Source organism: Littorina saxatilis, unplaced genomic scaffold (genome assembly GCF_037325665.1).
Source record: "Littorina saxatilis isolate snail1 unplaced genomic scaffold, US_GU_Lsax_2.0 scaffold_119, whole genome shotgun sequence".
Classification (NCBI taxonomy): domain Eukaryota; kingdom Metazoa; phylum Mollusca; class Gastropoda; order Littorinimorpha; family Littorinidae; genus Littorina; species Littorina saxatilis.
In genome coordinates this window covers 229,338-253,352 of record NW_027127891.1, presented here as the reverse complement: position 1 = coordinate 253,352, position 24,015 = coordinate 229,338, and the positions used below count along the sequence as shown (strand labels likewise).

General features: G+C 39.5%; 1 long non-coding RNA gene across 1 annotated transcript in view; it reads left to right on the top strand.

The window, feature by feature from the left end:
* The first annotated feature begins 15,315 nt into the window (after window positions 1-15,315).
* The window catches only part of LOC138956242 (uncharacterized), a 173,472-nt gene continuing 164,772 nt past the window's right edge, over window positions 15,316-24,015 (top strand). Inside the window, exons 1-2 of the long non-coding RNA XR_011452560.1 lie at window positions 15,316-15,341; window positions 16,255-16,275. This is a non-coding gene — a long non-coding RNA (uncharacterized lncRNA). The remainder of the gene's footprint in view (window positions 15,342-16,254; window positions 16,276-24,015) is intronic.

The following is a 24,015-nucleotide window of genomic DNA, read 5'->3' as shown; positions in this document are numbered from 1 at the left end:
TTCTTCTCTACTAGACCAACTGGTGAACACTGAAATTGTTTGAACGGGGGTGTTGAAAAAGGGCCTAAAGGCAGCTGATTGACCACTGGTCTCCTGCGGGGCGGCTGATCGACCACTGGTCTCCTGCGGGGCGGCTGATCTGCTGAGATGAGGTAGTTCATGTCTGAGTGTCGGCGCTTGAACCGATTCAACAGGCTCCTGCCGGGCCCTTTCCCTCAACCCGACCTTTTCCTGCTGGAGGGAGAGGATGGCGGCCTCCGCGCGTGTCTGGAACGCCTCCTGCCGCTCTCCCATGCGTCGCATTTCAGCCAGGAGCATGGCCAGGTCTGGTGCTGGCTGTGTCGCTTCTTGTATCGGTGTGGATGTTGATGCGGCAGTCGAAGCCCTTTGTCTGCTTTGTTTCCCCCCAGCTGCTCTGGTAACCTCCGACACCCTCAGGGAGGCTGCCCTCTTGCTGTACAAACAGATACCAATATTGTGAGACTATCGTCGTGACCATTAAAATTGTTCCCCCATGAAATCTTTGTAAATTGACGAAGGAATTTTAGTATCGCACCAATTAACATCAGAACCCGAAACTGGGTGCGTCTTCCTGCAAAACAAAACAAAAACTGTTGGTTTTACAGCATGAAACTGCGCTGCACAGAGAAAAATTCACAATTAACAGCACATATTACTAAGAATGATGGAGCCCAAGTACCTCCAGTACATCTTGTCGGCCAAGTATCAACCAGAATATTTTAACCAACCATCTTCACATCACTGGCAAGTCAGCGTTGCTCTTAGAGGAATAGAAGCCTACATCATACACATGTATCAACCCAGTGACACATACACCTGCATCAACCCGGTGACACAACTACACCTGCATCAACCCACTGACACAAAATACACCTGCATCATCCCAGTGACACAAAATACACCTGCATCCTCCCAGTGACACAACATACACCTGCATCATCCCAGTGACACACCTGCATCAACCCAGTGACACAATATACACTCAACCCGGTGACACATCATATACATGTATCACCAGTGACACCGCATACCCTGCATCAACCCAGTGACACAACATACACCTGCATCAACCCAGTGATACAAAATACACCTGCATCATCCCAGTGACACAAAATACACCTGCATCAGCCCAGTGACACAACGTACACTTGTATGAACCCAGTGACACAAAATATACCTGCACCATCACAATGACATAAAATACACCTGCATCATCCCAGTGACACAACATACACATGCATCATCCCAGTGACACAACATACACCTGCATCAACCCAGTGACACAAAATACACCTGCACCATCCCAGTGACACAACATGCACATGCATCATCCCAGTGACAAAACAAACACCTGCATCATACCAGTGACACAACATACACCTGCATCATCCCTGTGACACAACATACACATATATCAACCCAGTGACACAAAATACACCTGCATCATCCCAGTGACACAAAATACACCTGCATCATCCAAGTGACACAACATACACCTGCATGATCCCAGTGACACAACATACACCTGCATGATCCCAGTGACACAACATACACCTGCATCATCCCAGTGACACAACATACACCTGCATCATCCCAGTGACACACAATACACCTGCATCATCCCAGTGACACAACATACACCTGCATCACCCCAGTGACACAAAATACACCTGCATCATCCCAGTGACCCAACGTACACCTGTATCAACCCAGTGATACAAAATACACCTGCATCATCCCAGTGACACAAAATACACCTGCATCAACCCAGTGACACAAAATACACCTGCATCATCCCAGTGACACAAAATACACTTGCATCATCCCAGTGACACAAAATACACCTACATCAACCCAGTGACACAACATACCCATGTATCAACCCAGTGTTTTCCAAAACAGCGAAGAAAGCATTGTTAGTATTACCCCACAAGCACCAATTTCTCCCCGCCTCTGAAAACCCAAATACAATTCACTTTCTCAGGAAGATTCGTCTGTGAGTGACAGCCTTTCTGACAGATTTATACATTCTGAACTGGCCTGAAGGTGCAAGGTGAACAGAACCCCATCTGCCAAAAAATTGGCTTGCAGCTGTTGATACTTGGCTGCATTCTCATCTGGGAAGGAAACAAAATAATGTTCCCCAAACAAAACATTCGGTAGCAGTGCAGCTCCCTGCCTGCCGAAGCACTGGCATTGCACCTGCGATCGAACCTGTACTTTTGGGATGGAAAGCGGGGCATGAGCTGACACAAAATCACGTTCGGCACCCCAAAACTGGTTCCTTGAATCACTGGCACAAAGGCCAGAATCTGAGAGGAAAACTCCTCTGCTGAACATTCAGAGGAAATGTCGTTGTCCCCAATCATTTTGAGCAACAGATCTGTCCTGCCAACTGACGTCACCGCGTGACCCAGACTTCTTGCCCAGTCTCCAACTTTCAAACCCCCTCTCCCCGAAACATTGACTTCGCAGGTACCGAGGCCAAAATTGGGCGAAACACCTTCGCTATGAACCAAAAATTCACCAAATCTTCTGGCGAACGAGTGGCCAGAGATAAGGATCTCAGACCAATCTTTATTTTCTTCGAGTTCGACTCCCGCACTATTACGAAGGCACGCCATCACGGAAAGCGTCACTAGAAAACACGTCAGTTCACTCGAAACAAAGTTGACAAAATACCAGCTATTCGTGAATGGAATTGAGCAAACTTACACGACTGGTACTAACTAGCAACACAGAATAAGAAAAAAAAGTACTCAACGCTGGAAAGTCGGTAAAACGGCATAAAACGCCACCAAATTTCGAAGAGCTGTATTTTCGCTTGTTGCTGCTTTCGAGTGGTGGCCGGAAGTGACCTTTTAGGATTTGCATCTTGGTTAGTTAATGAAAACTTGGATTGGATATGGATTAATTTAACATCTTACTGCTTACTCCTAGAATTTAAAAAACCCCATCAGAAATATTTTTCCACATAAATTATATTTACCTTATTGTGCTGTGGACATCGGGGTTCGTTTCAAAGACAACTTATACTATGAGAAAGGCCGCTGTAATAAAACTTGAAAATAACATTTTATGTTTACAATTTGCCCGGGATACTATGTTATTTGCTTTTTACTGGTGGTCCCCCGACTGGAGGACGATATTTTGAATTTGGTCATGAATATGAACTGAAAGGCTCGGCAGTATATATAGTTGTTGGTAATGCTGACAACATTACAAACAAACAAAACCACCGTTAACTTCCTTTTAAAACCATATCATTGCACAATAACTGGTTCTGAAGATTACAGTGAATGAGCAAAAAGGTATGTATAATCGCATTTATTAAATCTGACCAAAAAGTGGAATTCTCTTCCCCTGTAACCTTTTTATTTCAGTTAAGATTAGTATTATCTTGCATACTGCTACACTCATTGAACATATTCAATCCACTGGCAATCGACTGAATTTCCTGGTTTTGTCAAGGGCACAAAGCTTTTTGTAAACACATTGTAATTCAACTATATTTACACACGCGTTTCTTTTGTCTCCTACCGTACTGTAGTACGCATTTTTCATATCATTGTGGTGTATTGTAAAATATGAAGATTCCATTCTGAAATGTGAATATCACGTATTTATTGCGTTTTTATGTCATTGTTGCAGTAGAAACACATATTCTACGAGCACATGCACATAATTTTAAAAAGAAAAATATAAAAGAGTTGTTGTATATGAGAAATATGATAGTATGTCCATTGTAGGTCAACATATATGAATGCAGTTTGTAAATATATTGATACTGTCAGGCGTTTACACACAGTACAAACACCTTTTCATTTGAACGCTCACCAAACGGGAACATCCTAGGTGCCCTACGTAAAGAGCGAGCAATTTTTAAAGAATTAATTTTGCGGATTGTCTCAGAGACAATCGGACCGTGGTGCGTTTTGGCGCTAGACCTAACTTTTAAAATCTAAATAATAAATTGACAGCTTGTTACACAAACATTCTTAAATCATAAAAGAATTCTTTTTTCATCAAGACAAGATCAGTACAATTCGAAGTTTTGAAAGTTTGAAAAAAGAAAAGCAGGGTCACGCAAGGTCGTGGTTCTTGTAGCAGACGACGGTTTATACCTATCGCCAGTTCCTCTGAACAGTCAAAAGCCATCGCTAGAGTTCTTGTGAACCACAGCCGTTTGTTTCGTGCATAGTCAGAGGTACATAATAACGTGCTATTGCAGATAAGCTCACATCGAGTCGCATTCAAATTACTAACTGACGACTACATTGTGAAAAAGGGAAACTGGATCACCCGCGTTCACGATGGCTCAGGGGTAAGAAAATTGTTCGCTCTTTACGGAGGGCACCTAGGATGTTCTCAAGCGGTGAGTGTTTAAATGAGAAAGGTGTTTGTACTGTGTGTAAAAGCCTAACACTATCTGTGATGGTTTACGGGAGGCTTACTGTGCCTTTAAAGGCACAGTGCAGCTCACAGCCTTCGTTTTGCGTTTTTGTTGCAGCTGAGTGCATTTACAGTTCAAAAATCCTCCTATGGTAGTAAAACAAACCCAAAACTACCCAACGACGACATCTGTGAAGCTCGACAGTTTCTTGTTCACGCGAGTGCATAAATTAACCTAGTTATCATAGTGGTGTTTGGTCGGAGTTCGATTCAACTGAGTGATTCCGGCCTCCATTTTGTTTTACACAAACTCATGATGATGTCTGACATAGTTTGCTATAGTGACGTGTCTTTTTGTGCATGATGTGATCTACCTGATCTAAATTTAGATCCAAAAATAGGTCAAGACCAGCCGGGACAGAGTCCGAAATTAATTCGTAAAAAAAATCGCAGTTCTTGACTCTTTGGGTGCAAGTCAATGAAACTTGGTAGTTCTTCTAACGGATAGCTGCCTGAGGTATGACTAAAAGCCCCAGGGGCTCCGTGCACCTGGATTTGACAAGTTCAGTACCTTTAAAGAAAACGCCCCTCACGATGTGCTTGGCAAAATCAACAACAAACACACACAAAAAGATTCCATTCTACCTAAGGTTATTTATTGAATTTGTTTCTGAGCGTGACTGAGTTAGACACTGTTGTTTGAGTTTCAGTCATTTGTGTGATTGATTGACAGTGTGTGTGTGTGTGTGTGTGTGTGTGTGTGTGTGTGTGTGTGTGCATTCTGCTTTCCACACGATTGGCGACCTAAGGCCTATTTAGGTGGCCATCCACATGTGGATGGCAACTTAACTGGTGGATTGTGTCCTATCACAGTGGATGGTTCCTTCACTCCAGATCTGGATTGCTACCTTATTTGTGGATTGTTACCCACAATGGAATGTAACCTAAAGAATATTGTGGATTGTTACTCGCATTTGTGGAAATGTTACTTGCACTTGTGGAAATGTTACTAATGTTTTAGTGGGGTTTTTTTCTATTGAGAACAGAAAGTGTAAAGTAAAAGCTCCTGCTGAATTTATTTTCAAAACTTTACCAGAAATTGAGTAGACCTATCAAGCCCCCAAACCAAACGTTCGATGTAAGGACCAATGACACTGACAGATCCTCTATTTTTTTTATATAAAGACAAGGGACTGGGTGGCCGAGTGGTAACGCACTTGCGCGGAAGCGAGAGGTTGCGAGTTCGACTCTGGGTTAGGGCGTTAGCAATTTTCTCCTGTTTAAGTGTTAGTCTTTCGGATGAGACGAAAAACCGAGGTCCCTTCGTGTACACTACATTGGGGTGTGCACGTTAAAGATCCCACGATTGACAAAGGGGTCTTTCCTGGCAAAATTGTATTGGCATAGATAAAAATGTCTACCAAAATACCCGTGTGACTTGGAATAATAGGCCGTAAAAAGTAGGACTCATGCGCCGAAATGGCTGCGATCTGCTGGCCGATGTGAATGCGTGATGTATTGTGTAAAAAAAATCCATCTCACACGGCATAAGTAAATCCATGCGCCTTGAATATGTGCGCGATATAAATTGCATAAAAAAATTAATTAAAAAAAATAAAAACATAAATCCCTGCGCTTAGAACTGTACCCACGGAATACGCGCGATATAAGCCTCATATTGATTGATTGATTGATTGAAAAATGAACAAAATAAATACGGAAACACCCCACAAGACTACAGAAACTTATAAGTAAAAATGCTTTTGATCGTCAAACAGCGTGCTATGACATGTGTTTAAAAAAATAAGTTTCGTCTAGAGCTCGTACTGAGTCTTACTGTGGTATGGCACTCAGTGTCAGTGCCAGTAGGTGTGTGTCAGTGTCATTAGTCACTGTTTGTGTGTGTGTGTGTGTGCTTCGTTTGTTTGTTTGTTTGTTTGTTTTTAATGGTTGTTATTGTGGTGTTTTTCGTTTTTGTTGTCAAAATTAATCAGTTCATTTCAATGTCATATGATATGTTTTGTAAACTGACAATGAACTGCTAAATATGATTTCAAAGCATCAAATTCATTATTTAAAAAAAAAAGTTTAAATATTTACCAATAAATTTGTTCAAGTGAAGAGTTCAAAGGTGCCTGCTGCCAAATTGTTCGCACAATTGCAGATTAACTGGAAATTATACGAGTGCATGGGAAGAAATATTTTCCAACATGATACCGGGCAGAACTGAAACCGTCACAGTCATCATTTTGCACAAGACAAGTCAGTCTCCGTCAAGCCCCAAGATATATCAAATCGGCAGACAAGGTTTAATGACCGAACAAATTGTAACTTCTAACCGACTTGGTCTTCGGGTCACAGCGGAGGACGACAATAGCTTAATGGTTTCATTTGTGCTAAATTACAGCTTTTTACTTTTTTACTTTAAAAAAACCCGTTTTTACAAATTTGTTTCTAAAATCATAATTAAATATTTTCCGGGCCATTCACGTCTATGTTTAACATTGCAACTGTCGGTAAAACCGTACTCTATGGATATTGTGTGCAGTTGGTATGAGGTCAAAGACTACAGACGAATGAAAACCAGAAAAAAACTGACATAAATATTGCTCAACTGTCGAGGAGCAGTTTTACTGCCCGGTATTGTAATAGATAAGTGCATTGCATAAACATGACATTTGAAGAAAAAAAAATCACCCTAACCCTAACCCTAACCCTAACCCTAACCCTAATCCATGACAACGGCTACCTAGAGACGTAAAATATTTTCACAGTAAAAAAACCAAACGCACATCATCAAAAAAGATGATTGATATTTAATCTAAAATAGACTAGAATAAGAGTAAAAACAACATGGGTGGAAGTTGGTGGCCATTCAACGTGTTTTTGTAAAACATGAACTCGTGGTAGTAAAGTTGGTTGGATTTGGTTGCGTATGAAAACGACCAGTGGCATTACAGGAACAAATTGATTCCCATCACAAAAAAAGTCAATGGAGATCGCTTCATCATAGTTATCTCTAAACGTCCAAGGCATAATGGTTGGGTGAAAATGAAACATAAAAAAGTTGTTTCAGTATTTCTTAGGCAACCGTCCAGACTTACTACCACCGATTTTAGAGACAAAGAAAAATATCTTCAAAAATGCACTTTTTACGTGTTTTGGCAGAAATCTTTTTTGGGGATCTTAGAAAAGGTTCTAAAGAATGTTTTGACAAAGAAGCTTTCATCAATGTTTTACCGAAGAGTAGTTACAACAATTTTTCTAACGAATTTCATTCTTGCTTTTTTTAAGTGCAAGGCCAGAATACGACTGTATACCCGGAGAGAAGGTTTTTAATTACCACCAAAATTCCGTGGTAATGAAACCAAATCTTTAAATTGGCAATATTCCTGACTTCTGACAAACATTTTGCGACCCATTTGCCCATCTTTTCTTTTTGTTAATTGGCCAAATCGATTGATTAAAGTTTGAATTTTAGGTAACCAAATTTGGAATAGTAGTGCTGTCGAGTGAGTTCACTAAAATTTGATGAGTCTGGGTTTTTGTCGCCCATATGACTGTAGAAAACAGAGCATTTCTCCAAAAAACTGTTTTGATTAATAATCTTAGGTGGGTGGTAATGCCCCTTTTCTTAGGTAGCAAAATCCAAGAAATAGGTATGTGTGTGTGTGTGTGTGTGTGTGTGTGTGTGTGTGTGTGGACTTGCCTGCCTGCCTTGTCTTTAAAGACACCATCCTTTCCATGCAAGTCATGAAACACACCACCACAGATCTGTGCAGGATTTTGCATGTAATTAGAGCATCCTTACACTTGAACTAACAATACACATGAACAGCCTTACTTTTGTATGTGCACAGTGACTTTTTGTGAACCAATTTTGTCTGTGACACCAATTTTGTCTGTGACACCAATATCAATCTTGAAATTAGTTTTGCAGAATATTTCCCACTCTGCATAGAATCTATTCACGGTATTGTGGTTTGGTAAGTTAAGTGTTAAGTGAAAGAGTGCCTTGACGTATTCCACGTGAAAACCTGGACTTATCTGTGGGGTGAGCACGATGACGCAAGAAGTAGAGTTCCTTGAGCTTGACGTTATGTTTTATGTCTCAATGTATGCTGATATCATTAGCCTTATGCAGTAACGTTTTTCTGTTGTTTTGCTGCTGAATACAATCCTGTGTTTCTGTATTTCAGATAAAGATAATTGTCACCCCTTGTGCGTGGCAGACATTATTCTCTTGATTGTTGACCTGGCTGTGGCCGTGGCCGTGGCCGTGATCTTTGTTATTATTATCGTCAAATACATCAGTAAGTTGAACTAGTTATCAAGGTTTAAGATTCAATGTTTTATTATACTCATCACAAGTGGCAGACATCGGGCATTAGGGCGAGGAATAAGGCTAACATATATACAGACACTACAAAATGGCATAACAATTGATTAATAATCAAACTGATCAATAACAAAATTACTGTATATCATATGGTCAAATTAACAAGACACACATTAAAACAACATAAAGACAGCCGGGGTAAACACACAGAAAACAGACCTGAACAAACACACGCGCGCACACACGTGTAGGCGTCATACAAAGTAGCAAAAGAGAATAAAACAGAACAAAATATTCTCAAGGTGAAAAAATAGTGTGAATAAGATATACACATTCTCCTAAATTCAAAATTAAATGGCCTAACTTTAACAATTTCGTTCTACTTTTCATCAAGAATATTTCCAGACATTTTATCAAATTTGATCTTGTATAAGAATATGCTGAAACACACTTTCTCGTATTACTCTAAAATGTGGGCAATATAAAAATACATGAGAGTCGTCACCTACACCACCAGAAGTACAAAAATAACATAACCTTTGTAACCTTGGATTTCCTGCCTTAACTTGGCAGTTGCACACATTTCATATCAAAGATGTCTTTAACTGGGGTCGCGTAACCGCCGCTAAAATAAAGGTTCCACCAATGTCGACCTGACAGACAGAAAAACTGACGAACATTCTGAATGTGTACAACTTTTATCAACGAGGATTAAGACAAATTGATTATCTATTCAGAACATGTTCTTCTGGTTAGTGATTTGTTTTAATATATTTCTTGTTTTATGCCATTCCCTCTGGTGCAGGTGTCAACGTTTCAAAGCAATTCAACGGATCATTGCTGAAGCAAAATTAAAGCAGAAATCTCCCGTTTCGAGCGCTTATGCGATTGACACCTGCAGTAGTATGAATGACCTAGCACAAAACGTATGCAAGATCGCTACTCAAAACAAAGCAAACCGAATTTCGATGAGGTAAACTCACAGGACTATAAAATACCTTATCCTCATTCTTATCCTACCCGTCATAAAATGTCAACTTCGCTGATGCGTTTGTGTGAAGATCTTTTGTGATGATGCTTTTTATTTTAAAACCGCTTATATGACCAAAAAGGCAATCCATACCCATTACACATATTCAGCTAAAGCATTGATTTTACATGAGGTAGTGCCATTACAGTGGAACACACAAAAAGACATCCCGAAAAAAAGGTTTCCGTCGTTAACTTCCACACAAAATCAAATCAAAAACTGGGCAAGTTGTGCATGTTATAGTAAAATGCACAATAACATGTCTGTTAAAAACAACACATACACAAATACACACACACACACACACACACACACACACACACACACACACACACACACACAGAATAGCACACACACACACGCAAACACACACACACACGCAAACACACACACACACTCACACACACACACACACACACACACACACACACACGCGCACGCACACACACACACACACACACACACACACACACACATACACACGCACACACACATGCCCACACACACCCTTTTTTCACCCCAGTAAAAGCCATGGACTAACTGACTGACTATTTCTGAAACAATTTTTTCCCCGCTAAAGAATCAGTTTTCGACATGATTTGATGATTCGCTACACAGAGGTTGGGAGAGGAGGAAGAAGGGCCGAGATAATGACGGTGTTGGGGCTTGATGAAATTACAATGTTACAGTTATACAAAAAAATAGTTCAGGTCTCGTACCATGGACCTATTCATTGACAGTGATAGTGATAGGGACTGGGTGGTCTTTTGTCATTTTGCAAAGACATGTAAGACTTAGCGAATTCAAGATTTGTCATCCTTGTTTGCTCCAGTAAAAATATTTGTGTTAATGTTTCTTTTTTTTCCATATTTCAGAAAAGAAGGGTAAGTGAAACCTTTACTATTCTAAACATGAAATTGCTTTCGTCTGAAGTAGGTTAAAATATTCTGTTTGAATGTATGTGTCTATTTGTCAACCTCTCATTCTCTCGTTGTGTCTCTCGGTCTGTAAATCACTCTTTATCTATCCATCTATCCATCTATCTATCTATCTATCCATCTATCCATCTATCCATCTATCCGTCTATCCATCTATCTATCTATCTATCTATCTATTTATTAGTGCATTTCACTCTTTATCTATCTATCTATCTATCTATCCATCTATCCATCTATCCATCTATCTAGCTATCTAGCTATCTATCTATCTATCTATCTATTAGTGCATTTTATTACTTAAGTTAAGCAACACTTGTTTTATTGTTTATTCCAATGCACATGCATTTACATAAAGACATTGCAAATGTGATAGATCATATTCGAACACTCACAACTGTTATTACAATCCACCAATTCTAACCAGAAACTCAACACTCTATTTTTAACTTGAACATCTAATGGTAGCTGGCCTAAGTCACCAACAATTAAACAAGGTCGGGTCGACTCTCCTCATTTATAAACTTATCTTATCAAAACGAAGCTGCAATTTAGTTGCTAAATTAGCCAAATTTGGGCCCCATATACTTTACAGACTAAATTATAACAAGAAATTCCTCCGAGGTAGGAAAAACACCCCCGTCCTTACCATTCTCACTGCCACCAACTGAGAAGGCACTGCTAACAAGTGTGGTTAAAATAAGTTGATTGAGTGGACAAAGAGACAGGCGGAGAAAAGACAAATCAATATAACTTTCAGTAACACCTTCTGACCGCATACAGAAAACAAAAGATTCCGAAAAAAAAAACCAAAATCGGTTTGCGCTGCGCGCTGAGAGCAGGTATTGAAATATATCATCGACCAGATTTTGTCCGGGGTGTATCTGCCGCTTCGCCGGGTAGCAAGTAGAGCCGAATACCCGGCTTGAGTGGCTCACTGTACGCCGGCTTCAAGACTCAAAGACTCAAAGACTCAAAATGTTTACTGTCCTCATAAAAACAAGGAAAATTGCCTTACAGTGTCAGGCGATCACAGACATAAAAACATCACATGTATTAAGAATTAAACGATTGCACTTAAAACTAATATCTCTAGCCCGCTTCATATTTGCTGTAAACTTAGAATTAGAATTGCATTAAAACGCATGTAAACATCCTGAGCGTCTCTCGCAGCACTCACACTTACAGACACACACACAGTCACACAGACACACACACACACACACGCACACACAGTCACACAGACACACACACACACACACGCACACACGAACCATGGACCCGTCAAGCAGGTCCCTTCCAGACTCGTGGAATGGGAACAGCACGAACATGATTCAGGGGCCATAATGCCATTTCTGATCATATCATGTCGAGTCCCATACGTGTCGACGACGCCCTAGGTACCACATCACAAACAGAACTGTGCAATACACAGGTGTTTTCTACAGACACACTCAAACACACACACACACACAGAGAAGCCGTATATATATATCTATATCTATTGTATAAATATATAGAGATAGATGAGAGTGTATTTTTCGCGTGGCTATAAATTGATTCGACCTTTGCACTTTTACAGTTAGGATAATTTACGGGTCCAATTTACGTTCTGGACACTGCGGTGACCTTCTAAAAATAGTAACAGAACGCCGGGAATATCCGAAGATGTCCCCTCATACAAAAGTGCACCATACGAAAGAAGGGAGGTAAACGCTGAAAACATGGAGAAGATAAGGAAGAGTTATGCCGTAGTTGATCCCCCCAAAAAACCAAAATCCACCAATAACTCCCTAACCGTGTGTTTGACTGGTCCCAATTTTTGTAAGGACCGTCTCAGGAATGTATAGAACCTGTTCACCAAGTTTGGTGACGATCGGTCCGTTCATTCTTGAGATCTACTTGCGAACACAAACAAACACACAAACAAACAAACAAACACACAAACAAACAAACAAACAAACAAACAAACACATCGACCGAAACCTATACACACCCCTATACCGGGGGTGTAATAAGATTAAACTAGTACAAGCATTACATCAAATAACTGAATATCAGTGGACGACTACACTTTTCTACAGTACTTTCTAGGACTCAATAGGGCACGAGAGGCTTTATCATATAACAATTTAACCGGATACACCTCAAGCCCAGAACAGTGCAAACTATCTAATAAGAAGTGAAATCGTGCACATCAGTTACCACTCATTTCGTGTGGTTTTTGTTTAGAAATCATGCGGTAAATTAGTGGTATAATCATGTTGTGCATACGTTAGACAATGTTTAGGATACGAGTTAACACAAAGCTGACGTTCTATTATTTGGTGATTTCAGGGGATACATGTTAACATCCTAGACGAGTTTGGAATCCACTATTTGATTACTATATGAATTGAAACAGCTTGTAGAGTCTAACACTAGAGTATAGCTCTGACAGTTTCTACCTTACTCGATCAAATCGAAAGAAAAAAGGTCAACGTGTGCTGTAACATGTGCCGAGTCTCTGCTGCTAACACATACTTTATCTTATTTGTTACATGTACAGTGTGGCATGGTAACTAAAACGCAGACGATATGAAAGAACGATACTATTTATACAAAAATCAAATTACAGTATTCAAGTACTGTACATGTGTTTCAGACTTAAAGGCACAGTAAGCCTCCCGTAAACCAACACAGATATTGTCAGGCTTTTACACGCAGTACAAACACCCTTTCATTTAAACACTCACCGCTTGAGAACATCCTAGGTGCCTTCCGTAAAGAGCGAGCAATTTTCGAAGAATTTATTTTTGCGTGGTTTATCTTACTCCTGAGCCATCGTGAACCCGTGTTATCCAGTTTCCCTTTTTCACAATGCAGTCGTCAGTTAGTAATTTGAATGCGACTCGATGTGAGCTTATCTGCAATAGCACGTTATTATGTACCTCTGACTTATGCACGAAACAAACGTTATTATGTACCCCTCGGCCTGACTATGCACGAAACAAACGGCTGCGGTTCACAAGAACTCTAGCGATGGCTTTTGACTTCAGAGGAACTGGCGATATGCATAAACCGTCGTCTGCTACGTGAACCACTACCTTGCGTGACCCTGCTTCCGGGCTTTTCTTTTTTCAAACTTTCAAAACTTCGAATTGTACTAATCTTGTCTTGATGAAAAAAGAATTCTTTTATGATTTAAGAATGTTTTTGTAACAAGCTGTCCATTTATTATTTAGATTTTTAAAAGTTAGGTCTAGGGCCAAAACGCACCACGGTCACAAAAGTGTCCGAGACAATCCGCAAAATTAATTCTTTAAAAATTGCTCGCTCTTTACGTAGGGCACCTAGGATGTTCCCGTTTGGTGAGCGTTCAAATGGAAGGGTGTTTGTACTGTGTGTAAAAGCTTGACAGTATCTGTGATGGTTTACGGGCAACTTACTCTGCCTTTAAATGTAAGTGGTAATAACCATACTTCTTAACAAATTGAAGTTATGAAATTCAAGTTGGGCAAGTCAAAATGACGTTTACAATAAGAATACACATCCTGGCCACTCTTTTTGAAACAAAGCCTACAATCATTCTGATAATCATCGGTCCACACTATCGCTCATGGTCTCTCTGATAGGATGCATAATTACTGCGCAGAACCTATTAAAACAAGAATACAGAGTTGTCTCCTAACTGAGACGAAAGTGATTGCAGATTGGCCGACTTCGACAGTGTTCTTCACAGTTATGATAAAGACATCGTTCTAAGGTTAAAACAAGTCGAAATGTTGAGACTGCTGTGGGAAGGAGACCGTGATATTGTTGCATCATTCTCAACTGGTTACGGAAAAAAGTATCGTCTGCTTCGTAGCCAAAGTTGATTATCACGTGACACTTTTGCCATATTTAGAGTTGTCTGCACAGTAAATACATCCACGAAAGATAGCTCGCTTGAAACTGTCTTACATATCAATTCCTTTGTAATTTAAAAATTACACAACACCATGAAAAATCATTATCGACGATCGCGAATCTGCTTATATCAAGTCAAGTCAAGTCAAGTTTTATTCCAATAAAACCCCGTGAGGGTACATGGACAATTAAAAAACACAATAAAAACACATTTCATTCAACACCAAATAAAAGGAACTAAAACAAAAAGAAATCAGACTATGTACAGAAAAGGGAGGTGAGGGGTGAGGGAGAGCAAAAACAATACAAGAAACAATTCAACAATAATAATAAATAATAATAATAATAATAATAATAATAATAATACTAATACTAATAATAATAAAACACTACAAGTGCAAAGTGATTACATACATTTCTTTACTATGGGAAATGGGGGGAAGGGAGAGGGGGGGGGGGTGATGGGTGGGTTAACATAATATATCAATAACACAATACGAAAAGCTCAAAATATGTTTAAAAAAATCAATTTCTTACCAACAGAAAGAAAATCAAGGCATCCTGTCAGGAATAAATGAGACCCGAAGGGAAGTAACTCATTTTGACCTGAGTTCAGGATGAGCCTACAATGTGCCTCCCAACAGTTTGTGTACAATAACCATTGTCCTTTTTAGAGTTATCTTACTCTTATTAATGCTTTCATTCATTCTGTTTCAGCCCAGGGAGTAAACAGACCGTAAGTTTTTCCTTTTATCTCCGTCATCCTATTTTTACATAGTTTCAACATGTTGTCTCCCCTGAGTAATCAGGAGAATCTTAGGAATAAGCAGTGTCCGTAGACACAAACAACTTAACGTTGGGGTGATCTCGGCTGTTTTTAAAGCTAGATCGAGCTTTGAAACTTTGTACACTTTTAGGGTTCTGATGATCTACCGACATGACCCCAGTATAGTTGACCCTCGTCAAATGTTGGGGTATCAGCGGGGTCATGTTTGGTTTCTATAAACTTAACATTGAGGATTTCCCAGGTGTTTTGTTCAAATTTAAAGGTCACATCATAAAAATGTTTGCTGGAGAAGATCAATGAATATTGCTATTCTGATGGACACGTGGGGGAATTCGGGTGCTGTGATTGGATAGACTCACACAGCCCTATTCCGATCATTGGGCCATATTCAGCAGGAAGTCTGCGAATATGCTTTCATTTTCGTACGCATGTTTCCGGTTTCTTCGACGACTTTGAAGTACACGCTTACCTGGCCAGGTTTGCTTCTGTGACTGGTCTACAAACAATGCAATTTGCTCCAGTTCTTTGAGGGGGGAGTCACACATACCCGACGCGTGGCCCGCGCAATGAAAATTAATCATAAAAGGAAAATAAGATCAGTGCGTCGTTGTGCGCCGAGAGAGAGAGAGAGAGAGAGAGAGAGAGAGAGAGAGAGAGAGAGAGAGAGAGAGAGAGAGAGAGAGAGAGAGAGAGAGAGAGAGAAAGAGAGAGAGAGAGAGAGAGAGAGAGAGAGAGAGAGAGAGAGAGAGAGAGAGAGAGAGAGAGAGAGAGAGAGAGAGAGAGAGAGAGAGAGAGAGAGAGAGAGATCGAGAGCTTGATCGAAGAAGAAAAGGAGTATAAAATATGATGCTTTTTGTTGCAGCATTTGAGTTTCCTGCAGATGGTAATTTACAGATTTGTGTAAACAGGCTTCTGGTATGCTTGCCTTGTGTATTTACTGGGTGTTTTGTTTTGTTTTTTCTGTGCATTAGGTCAATGCATATTTATAGCATGTTTGTGTTTCTGATATTTTTTAAATCAGCTATATTCCCCCTCTGCTTCTTTACATCTGTAAGGTGCAAGGGCTAGTTATTTTTCTGTAACTACCCAGAAACAAAACACATAACTAGCCCGCAACAGCACGAATCCTCGATAGCTCACGGGTTGAGGTCATTACTTATGCGACTGAAAAGTTCCAAATGCTCTAATCTCTGGAGCAAACAACGCAAACATACCTCATTTAAACTAACAACTTCAGGTTTCAGCACACAAAATCCAATATAAAATCCATGAGTTGGTTTGGTTAGTATTTGAATAGAAATCTACCTTGTACCAACCGATCTGCACGAGCAGCTCTCAAGGCAAGTAACTGTCACACAGTGTTTAGAAACTAGAGTAGTTTTCCTCAAACCAGGGGCACTTCGACAAAAAGACAGCAATTTGTCGGTCAATTATCAACTACATTTTTTATATCATAAACAGAACACACGCAAACAAATGCACAAATCATTGACTGTCAAGAAAATGAAGCGGTTCCAAACACTGTCTTGCCTCAGAAAACCGAACTTCATACAGTATTTGACGTTGGAACACGAGTGCACAAGTTCGTCTGCGACTCTGCTACAACGTTAGAACGTTTCCTAAAACATGCAAAGAACGCAAACGTATCTGCCTTTAGTACATTATTTGACTACAATGTATGTTTCTTAATTATATGGTCAAACACGTCTTTTTTTAATGTCCATATAAGGTAAAAGGTGGTATTAAGCTTTGGAGAAGAAAAAAACAGGATACCATTGTGTAAATATAAAAGCATGCACTTTGAAGAGCTAAACCATTGTGTACATATCTGAGCATGCGCATGTGTAGTCAAGACTAGTCAAAATCCAATGTACGTTTAATTTTAGCTGCGCACTAATCTCTTAATAACAACGCTTGGACACAACAATGGCGCTCCAATGAAAAGGAGATTTCTCACCGATTCAAAACAAAATCTCCACTCCAATAACATTGAACTAATTTCATACCACCTATATTCATCATTGTAAATCTGGAAAAAAAGGATATTTTTTTAAAATATTGTCCACATACAACTGAAATGAAACCTTGAAAGCTACATTTCTGTCGTCTGCTTGTGAGATTTAAAAGCGATAATTAATAATGATTGTGAACAATAAAGAATGAACGATAACGTCAATTCGTACTGCAAGCACTTACTTTCTGTATCCTTATCAGTACGTGCTGCATGATTTTTTTTTTATCTGACGCCAGGCCACCGTAAACGATCTCTAGTTGTGAACGACAGCACTGAAATATCGCCCGACATACATTTGCCAGGATACCGACTTTGGAACTCGTGACGTCAAATGTTCGAAACTAAATCCAACATTTGTTTCCAAAATACCTCATGTTTGGCCAATGTGTTGCTTCTCCAGAGTGTTTCAGTGTGAACTCAATATAAGGTGCAAGCACATATTACAACATAAGCTGAGAAACATGTCATCAAATGATCGGACTACTTTCAAGCTCGGATGCACGAAACACACCCATTGTAAAACAGATTTCCTGATCAGGCGTCGAGGCCCTGTATGGGATGTCAATAGACGCAGTGATGAGTCTAAAACATAACAACACACGTCTTATTACATTCAAGTGTGCTAAAGAAATTACACAATGTTTTATTGCAACTCCCGTTGGCAATCCCTCGCGACTTTCTTTGTTTAGTGGGGCACTGACGGGGGTCTCGGCAAGCCTTGACCCACTAAACAAAGAAAGTCTATCGGGATTTCCAAAGTGAGTTATAAATAGAACAGTGTGTAATCTCTATTTATCGCCTCAGCAGAACAACAGCATAACTATGTACTTGATTTGATTCCAAACCAAATAAACTACTGTAAAGGGTAAGCAGAATTGAATGATTTTCATGGAACTCTCCAACCCTGCATTAATCTTTTGCTTTCGCAAGTAGACTCGTAGAGTAATTAGAACTCAATCACACTGTGGCGCAAAAACACCGGTTGTATTTTTGAAAATCCTAAGAAAGGAGGAATAAATAGGTCACACACTACGTCAATTGAAGCTCGCAATTTTCATTATCCGCTAAACTTCGACCATTTTTTTAAAATATTCACTGGGACACGGCATGTAACCTCGACATATATAGCTGGAGGGAGCATCGGATATCGGCAGGAGTCAGCCATCTTCGATCGTCCTATTGGCTCTGCTGCTTCATTTCTCCCCATATTCTAAATGTCAATCTAGTTTTCGCACGTCTATAGGTTCACTCAATTATGACTAGATCGCTACGTGTAGCTACACCAGATGCATAACTTTTTAATAATGTAAATCAGAATTAACTGTAATGGTGTTGTTGACTCGAAAACACAAAGAACGACTAAATAAAATAAAATAAGGCACCCACAAATACCGAATACAACATAAAAACAAGTGGCAACTACCCTTTTCTAGTCTAGTGTGGTTATGATTTAGATAAGATTAATGTAAGTATTACAAATCAAAACTTCTCCCTGTCACTATTTTTTTGTCAGAATTTGTATTATTGCGCCGTGCATCTCCCGATCTATAATTTATTTGAGCATGTTAGGAATGTGAGGAAACATCAAGGAATGACATATAGTGTAACACGCGCGCGCGCAACTACACAGCTTACTTTATTCAGATGCTAGACGACTTTTCTTTTCCCTCAGGTATGCAGCCACATAGCAGGTGATGCTTATACAGACATTTCCAGCACAGTTAGCAGCGGAGTCCATTTGTCAAAGATACCGTTATACACACCAAATGCCTCAGTTATGAAAATAACGTGTTATTTTTACCATGATACTCCTTTTAATAACAACAATGCCACGATGTGCTTCCTGGAATTACAACACATTCACCCCCACTGACACCCTACCTAATCTGCATACCTTGGTCAAGGACATACAAGTTAGTCTAAAATATCACCTTTTTATAATTTTAGGTACACAATTAATACATTAAAATCTAATCATTCCCTACCGCAGCATGTTGCAGTAAAAAAAGAAGAAGAAATCTGCCAAATGCCCAATTGCTTAGTTGTAAAAGACAATCACAGTCAACTGTAGTTTATGTACCTGTACCACCCTTTGAATCACTTCCTTTTTCTTGAGCATTCGTTACATACAATAATGTGTACCATGTAATTATGAATAAACTTGTGTAAAAAATGTATGCAGCCCTGATATAAAATGTGATAGGTAATATTTAATAATAAGGCTATTTTTAACACCCATCTTTCTCCACAGCAGAGATAACAACTCAGCAGCTAGTCTCCCCTATCAGTCCTGGGGCTGATCTCCCAGTATAGCCCGGAAGCAGTTGTGTTTAACAGGCAAACGAGCTTAACCGTGTGCTGGCTGCAGCTGCTGGTAGCCAAAGTATTCTCTCCGCTGGGCTATTTTTAACTCACACTAAAACATAAGTTAGGAACAGCCGTGCAGTGTGGCTGATCTGTTTGGAACTGATTGTCGCACGTACAAATAATAATATGCTTAATAATAATGTGCTTAATAACAGTCAGATTTTTTTCTCGGTCTGCTCATTTGTACTTGGCAAGGCTATTAATCTAGTTTACAAAAACATTATTTCTGCTTGATAATGCTTGACGTCATCGATTGTCCGCAAGGGTAAAGTCCTAGACAAAGAAGCCTTCCTATAGAAAGGCGTTATGACGCCACGCGGGGATCAATCCCTACATTTGCTGACATTAGTGTGGCCTTAACCAACCATAAGGTGGGTTTTCGGGGGAGAAATAAATCTCCTCACATACTTGAATAATGTGTCACCCAGCTGCACCACTAATCATGCATAAAATGTAATAGTGTCAATTTCTTTGCAGCATTTGTGCTGAAGTATTTTTGTTTTTGTTTCTTTCGCATTTGGTGTTTCATCGTTATTGGCATAGTCTTGAAAGGAAAGTTTTCTTAGCGCTTTTTCATCAACCAATATCATTCTTGCCAAATGTAATCTGTGTATTTGGCTTGTGGTACCACCCCAGCACTGAGCTTTTGTGATACTTTTGCATGGTACCAATACATGCACACCTGTGTATGAATGTTGGCTTGACAATATTTAAGATAAACTGTATGTGGCTCAAACGTTCTTGTGCTGTGGTCCATCACTTTTTCTTTCTTTATCCATTTATTTAAACATGATATCCTACCACAAGTCGATCATCGTGCAAGTACTCCTTGCTCCTCCAATTCCCGTTTCATTTCATTCAAGTTGTATATGCCGTTAAAGTCATTCGACTTGGCTGTCTGACGCACTTATTGGATCTGACGGGCGCAGTGGCGCAGTGGTAAGACGTCGTCCTCGTAATCGGGAGGTCGTGAGTTCGAATCCCGGTCTCTGCCGCCTGGTGGGTTAAGAGTGGAGATTTTTCCGATCTCCCAGGTCAACTTATGTGCAGACCTGCTAGTGACTTAACCCCCTTCGTGTGTACACGCAAGCACAAGACCAAGTGCGCACGGAAAAGATCCTGTAATCCATGTCAGAGTTCGGTGGGTTATAGAAACATGAAAATACCCAGCATGCCTCCCTCGAAATCGGCGTATGCTGCCTGAATGGCGGGGTAAAAACGGTCATACACGTAAAAATCCACTCGTGCTTAAAACATGAGTGAACGTGGGAGTCTAAGCCCATGAACAAAGAAGAAGAAGAAGAAGAAGATTGGATCTGTATCCCCCCCCAAAAAAATAAAGAAGTTATGTAACATTCAACAATGTTAACATGATTATTTCACTTGAACCGTTACCAAGAATTCCCTATTCTAATCATAGTAAATTCAGCTTGTGGTAAAAGTCCGACTGCAGCCAATGATTGATTATGATATTAACCTGTGTTAGATGATCCACTTGTGGTTCTACGTGGAACATTGTTTTAAAAGTATCAGCTTGCATTATAATTGAATATAAATTAGTTGAGCTTCGATCAGTATATACTCCTTGTCAAAAGAAGCTATGCATGTGTTTTTATTTGTAGATCTGTGTAGTTTGACTCTTTATGTTTGAAACAATAGTTCCCTTAGACAAGCATTTATTTGACTGTTATCCATTTGCAAATAACCGTTTGGTTTTATATGATGTAGCGTAAATACAAAGGTGACCACAGAACACAGACGCACACGAACACGGAATTAACAAATACCAAGTTCAGCATATTGAAATTTAAAAAAAAAACAGAAGAGCTACAACTGACTGACTTCGACGTTTGTTTGCCTAACTTTTCAATGACATGTCAAACGGTGTAGATGTCAATATTGTTAAAAGTCAGAACAGCCGGATTTTGTTGCCGTTTTTTAGTGGGTCATACACTGCATTTCATCATGTGCTCCACTCATATTACTTTTAAATATTAGAACACGCATGGTAACACGCTGTAAAAGGCACAGAAGCAAAATGCAACGACTTGAATGCTTATTAATTATGCTGTACTAAAGCATGTGAGACAGATTACTGAAAGTGCACACATGCACCGGCCTCGTTTCTTTTGAAGAGTAGTATATGTGCAAGCTTTAGTATTTTATTCGTTTCTTGCTTTATTATGACTGCATAGAAATAATTTGACCCTTGCATTTTTTGTGTAAACAGACTTGTAGATTACTTAACGTATATTCCGCTAATAGTGGTATTCATCAGCAAGTGTAAACTATTGAATGTGATTTTAGAGGGATCGCTCGTGGTTTAGTAACCTCGCAACTTCAAAACATACATATTTGTAACGGATTTAACTTTACTCAAGTACACGATTGCGTCTGAAAATTTAATAATAGCGATAAATAGCAAATATTCTTGTCAATGGTGGTGGTCGTCGGTGAAGGAACCAATCGCTTCACGGGGCTACTGCCCTTTAAGCAAGGTAACTGGTCAAGTTGCATCTTTAGTTTTGTAAATTAAATCGCAGTGTTTTTTTTTTAACTAGAGAAATCCAGAGTGCTTAATTAAGTTAGTGTAGAAACCAGTAATTTTGTCCTGGCGATTGTTTGCATGACATAAACTTGACAAAGTATCGTTTGATCACTACAGGGTTTTTGTCCGATAGCTGTCACACATAGCTCTGTTGTAGCTTGCTGTGTCATAGCATAAAAAGGGTACTGATGTAATTAACCCTATAGTCGCTTATGACATGGTGAAAGCCCGTTCACTCCCAGCATTTCTTTCTCTTGACTTTGCCCCTTCCCTCTTTCTAAAATGGAACAATATCAGCAGAGAAAAGCTACATTCTAAGGACGTTCCTGCAAACAGACAAAACCACGGCAATGCATATTATTTGCCTACGAAGCTTTTATTAACTGGTGGGAGCATACTTAGTTAAAACGGTTGCAATCACATTGTCGTGAGTTTATAGGCTGCCAGCATGCCAATCATTGCTAAGGAACCGTAACCAAACTACGAAAAAAGCAATAGGAGGAGCAAACACATGTATTTGTTTAACCATTGAAAGCCTCTGTGCTGTTTCAACACGTGTGGTATTACCAGTAATGCGGAAGGTTTTATAAGCAACAAGCTCCAACGTGTTCTTTCATTCCGTACAGACAAATCGCCGACTTCTTACGAAGCAAGCTTAGAAGAAAATAAGACAACTGCTTTGCTGCACTTAACATCATGTGAAGAGTTTCTTGAAGTGTTACATACTATTCTGAGAGAAGGTATAATGAAATGAAGGATTTGTCTGACTTCTTCTAGAATGTCAGAAGAGGATTGCTTTGGTATTTGGTTTGTTTAGATTGTTCCTATGACATGACTTGCATTTTAAAAGCACGGGTTCTCATTGCAGCGCATCTTTGGCGCTCGTTCCTGGCCTAATAATGGCATCTGTGACCTGTCAGGAGATCGACGTGGTAGTCACCAGAAACACACGAACTTATGGCTGTCATATTTCTATTCTTTTTAAATTCACCTGGGCAATTCGGAGATATTTACTAGTCGTGTTAGGCTGTCTGTAGACGAAAGAAAAATAATCTTGATTTATAACAAAAAGATGTTTTTTGAAGTTAGAGCTTAGAAACTTAAGGAAATATTCTAAGGTCTGATGATTCAAGACATGATATATAAGTCTGGTCAACTGTCATCAATTTTCAAGATCATGGCAGGGTTGAATTTCGGTAAAAAAAAAAAAAATGTAAATTACCTTTTTTCTGAAACTCTTTTTTTATTAAGGCTAGATCTTTAACACTTCGAGGGTTTGATAACCTCGAGAATTTTAAATATCGTTGGCGTTCGTCATATCCTAAGGTCATAGTGGGGTCATGAAGGGGTCAAGTAATGTACAGATACATGTATCTTTTGATTTGTTCTACTAAAAACCCTCCTTTACGCTTTAGAGGTTTCATGTTTCCGTTTTGGATTGTTTTAATAACTTTTCGTGTGAATTTGAACAATTGTGTCATGAAATGCTATTTTACTGTAGTGCAAGCAAAATCCAACTTTTTTCCCTGACTAAATGACACTTGACAACTATTGAACGCAGGTACTATTCGATCTTAAGTGTGTAGGGGCAGACAGTTGTTCGAAGCAGCAGTATGCTTCTTTTTACATTTAGTCAAGTTTTGACATAGAGGGGGAATCGAGACGAGGGTCGTGGTGTATGTGTGTGTGTGTGT